The sequence below is a fragment of the Periplaneta americana genome, chromosome 4, assembly GCF_040183065.1.
Source record: "Periplaneta americana isolate PAMFEO1 chromosome 4, P.americana_PAMFEO1_priV1, whole genome shotgun sequence".
Lineage (NCBI taxonomy): Eukaryota > Metazoa > Arthropoda > Insecta > Blattodea > Blattidae > Periplaneta > Periplaneta americana.
In genome coordinates, this window is record NC_091120.1 from 166999133 (window position 1) to 167004147 (window position 5015).

The following is a 5015-nucleotide window of genomic DNA, read 5'->3' on the forward strand; positions in this document are numbered from 1 at the left end:
CTGCTAGGCAGCATATCAGTGTTATATTAGAAAATAAATTAACATGGACAAGGAGGAGAGATCTTGTAACACAAAATTAGGAATGTTTATTGTTGCTGAAGACGATTTCATTCCACGTTTTGTTTGTGAAACACAGCAGATAAGAGCTGGGTATGAACATTATTTAATTTAAACAAATCTCTCACCTCTCGTTCATGTCTATCATGTAAGGCAATATATCTTGTTGTGATTCCCTGTTATCGGGCTTCGTCAATCAATATCCTTCAAGATATACTGAAAGATGGTTATTTAAAAAACGATTTGGCTTTCCTACTAGCAAATTTAAGCTTTTTATGTGACACCATAAAGAACTCGAAACATCCAAAAACCTGTTGTCTGAAACAGGGAGGTGTGTGCCGTGGAAATTAAACTAGACTCGCTACCAGATTCAGAAGCACAATTACTAAGGGACAAATTCCAGAATGTGTTTGGGAAAAACAGTGGATATAAAAAAAAATGTGTAAAGTTGCTTATTTATGCCTGTAAGTCAAATTGACGGTGTATGTGTTTGTGGCATTCCTCTTTTTAAATATGCATCTCTGACGTCCTGTGATGTGGAAAGACTGTGAAAACAATTGGCATGCATTTGTGATGGAGAATTTGGAGATGATCTTTGTTGTTCACTGCAATTCTCGGCCAACTACTAGCACTCAAGTGTGGTTGGTGAGTACGTAGTAACATTTTTTTTTCAAGCCAAATAAGGTATTTTTGTCATATTTAAAGTATATATATATATATATATATTTTAATTCTAGTTATATTTTATTTTACTTATTTATTATTATTATTATTATTATTATTATTATTATTTCATTTTCTATATTTCTCTTATATTAATATTGTATTATATAATTTCTGTAACTGTAAATTTTAATTCTATTACCTATTTTATTTTATATTCTCTTATAGGCCTATTAATATTATATCTGAACTGCGACCGAACACGAGTGCTGCTCATTCGGTCTCAAATTTTGTTAATACTACTGTATCTCCTGTTTTATATTGTTTGTATTATTTTATTTCTATTTCTCTTGTTTGTTTGTAATTATATTCTTTATTCTGTATATTTAAATTTAAACAAATAAATAAATAAGTAAATAAATAAATATATTTTTTTATTTTTAGCAAATATTTTCGTACTTTTCAGCACATAAAAAATAAATATATTAAAATTTTTAGCACATAAACATCCGCTCCCTAATGATGATGATGATGGCGGCTGGGATGATCGCTATGGTTTGGACAGTAAAAGTTTGTAATAACTGAAAGTTCACTCCCTTTCTAACACAATTAGTACTCTTCTTCTTCGGAAATAAACTGAAGAGGTTTGAAATGACGTCGTAATGCATGTAGTAATAAAGACTTCGATGGTTTTAAAATGGTGCCGTCATGTCTGAAAGGATTAAGATGAAATCTGATGACACTCTTGGAGCGTAAATGGCGTCTGTTCGCAACTTGCTCTCGTTAGCCCAACTTGGAATATGGGTCACATGTTGAGTGACGGAGACATGGGAATTAACCAATCAGATTTTACAGCTTGTTGTGAAGTTGGGAACTGGGGTGCCGGGTCCTAGCGTAGTCTGACACAGTGTTTATGCTGTCTAGTAGCTGTGACGTTGCTGTTTAAACTCTAATACTCTTGGCACGCCACTACATCCAAAGGTGTGCAAACCACGGCTCGTGAACCAAATATACTTGCAATTCCTTATCTGAACAATAACTACGCTTGTAATTCTTCATTAAGCAATTTTACTTGTAATTCATAATTTATAAAATTACACTTGTAATTCTTCATTTAATCAACTATACTTACAAGTCTTAGTTTATCCAAATGCACTAGCAACTCTTAATTAACCATTTGCACTTATAAATTGTTCATTTCACACAAATTCCACAATTTGGAACATCTGGCCGAAATCTACGGCTGATCACTAGGATCCAGAATACAAAGCAGAGGTTAAATTAAAAATACAATATGATTGTGGAGAGAATACGGAACAATGATAAATTTAAAAATAAAGTACAATTTGATTTCGGAGAAACATGAGATGAAAATACATTGAAGAGTAATGAAATGAAGTAAAAAAAATATTACGTAGTATTATACAAGTGAATGTGTAAAATGGATATAAATCTCTCAATACCATTAGACAAATTTTGTTAATAATAACAATAATAATAATAATAATAATAATAATAATAATAGTTTTATTTTCCCTGGCAGAGTTAAGGCCATCAGGCCTTCTCTTCCACTCAACCAGGATCAAATCACATATAAAAAATACATACCGGTATACAAATATTAACTTAAAAATAATAATAAACATAATTAAGTAAAAAGAGAGATTGAATACATATACACAATAAGTATTAACTTTAAAATAAAATTAATAATAAAAAATATATAGTAAAAAAAAGAGACTGAATACATAGTCACAAACAGGAAAATACATCTAGTATACAGTATTAACTTAAAAAAAAAGAATTAATACATATGAATATAATCTCATAACTAAAGGAATAGTAGAATTAGTATGATCGGCACAGCACGTGTTACATTGAGACAATGACAATTACCTAGATATTAGTGTTAATGGAAAAATAAAGTAATGACTGTGTAAAATAATAATAATAATAATAATAATAATAATAATAATAATAATAATAATAATAATAATAATAATAATAATAATAATAATATATCACTCTGAGAGAGGAACATAGGTTAAGAGTGTTTGAGAATAAGGTGCTTAGGAAAATATTTGGGGCTAAGCGGGATGAAGTTACAGGAGAATGGAGAAAGTTACACAACGCAGAACTGCACGCATTGTATTCTTCACCTGACAAAATTAGGAACATTAAATACAGACGTTTGAGATGGGCAGGGCATGTAGCACGTATGGGCGAATCCAGAAATGCATATAGAGTGTTAGTTGGGAGACCGGAGGGAAAAAGACCTTTAGGGAGGCCGAGACGTAGATGGGAGGATAATATTAAAATGGATTTGAGGGAGGTGGGATATGATGATAGAGACTGGATTAATCTTGCACAGGATAGGGACCGATGGCGGGCTTATGTGAGGGCGGCAATGAACCTTCGTGTTCCTTAAAAACCATTTGTAAGTAAGTAAGTAATAATAATAATAATATAATAATAATAATAATAATAATAAATAAAAATTATAAATAAAAAACTAATTCTTTGCATTTAAAATTAAAATGTCCTCATTAGAAAATTTAAGAGAAAGGAGAATGGTTTTGGTTAACTTAAATGAAGTTCCCCTCGCGCCAAAAAGAAGCCTTTCACTTCCCATGTATTAATATTCATTTTGTATCTCTCACTGAAGTGAGGAATACATGGGTTGTAAATAGACTTCTTTTCATCGTTAACGTTATTGGCTTGTTGATCATCCTTCTCAAAACGGACAGTGGGTCAAGAATGAGGCTTCTTTGATTCCGGCGATCGATGGCTATAATGTCTGCTCTTCTCGTTGACCCATTCTCAGCCAAGCAGTGCACTTCTTCGTAAACCTCCCACTTTGCCTTCCGAAGAGGGTTGCGATGGAGCTTCTCACTTTATGGTGGCGATTGTTCCTCAGTAGTTCTCCTTTAGGGCAATAACCCAAAACATGCCCAAGGGTTTCTACTTCGCTGCATCCTGGATGACGACAGTTTTGATCTTGAAAGGAACGACCTGGCACCGATCGTACTGCTGCGATGTCTGTGCACATCTTTATGGCATTGGTCCACTCTGAGGGTGATATCCCTCTTCTATTACTAATCCAAGATTTGTTTTGCAGTTCTTAATTTATACAATTTTATTTGTAATTCTTTACTTAACAAATTTCATGTAATTTATCAAACTGCATTTGTAATTCTTCATTTAATAATTATTATACTCACAATTTTAAATTTACCCTAATGCACCAGCAACTCTTAATTTAACCATTTGCACATATAAATCGTTCATTTAATTACCTGTATTAGTAATAATGATTTAGATTTTATTTCCTTGAGAAGCCATAACGGCTTCAACAGCTTTCTTCCACAGCAACTGAATCAATTGGGTATCTCTTAACTCCAGACTTACTTCGTGGCATGAACTTAAAAAAAAAAACGATAGTATCGTGTACCTTGGAACATGTTCCATGGTACGAGATGTTTTGTGTTCAAAGGTACAAGAAGGTGCACGTTTGAACAATTTTGTGGTCGGCGGGAAAAGGCACATAAGTAAAAAAAGTCGATTTTTCTGTTCTACCTAATTACATAAGTGTAGTATTTTTTCTAATTTTTTAAATAATAAAATTTCTTGTATTTTAAGTTGAAAATGGTCTTACTTTAACCAACATACATGAATTTCATTATTATACTTATATTAGTTAAGAGTAAATTAAAAAAGAAATTCTCTCCTGAAAAAATAATTTTTATGACTTATGTGCGTTTTTCCCGCCGACCAAAGAAATATGGTTGCCAAAACTAAAGGTTCGAATAAATCATGGAAATCAACATGTCATTACTCACCAGATAATAGGGAACACACCGTTCTTGATTGATAGTCACAAATACAATTTGGTCTCGTGTTAGAAAACATATATCAATGAACGAAATATTTACTTTAGGTACTAAAAAAATGGTCTTGTTCACAGAACTCACACTTTGCAATAAATCAAACCGAAACAACGACCAGAGCTACTTAGCGCCTTTCTCGACAATCTACTTCAGTTTGAGTCCTCTAGGTAGCAGCAAAAATAAGAAATAGAAAATGTTCAAACGTACACTATGCTGAAGGTACAACATTCACCCCTAAACGGGAAAATTGATGATAATAAAAAATGATTTTGATGAGTTAAAATTGCGGATTTACCAAGAGATCACGTAAGATTCGCCTTACAATGAACTGGGTAAAACCTCGGAAAAAATCCAACTAGGTAATCAGCTGAAACGGGACTCGAATCCACCTATGATTGCCGTAAGGAA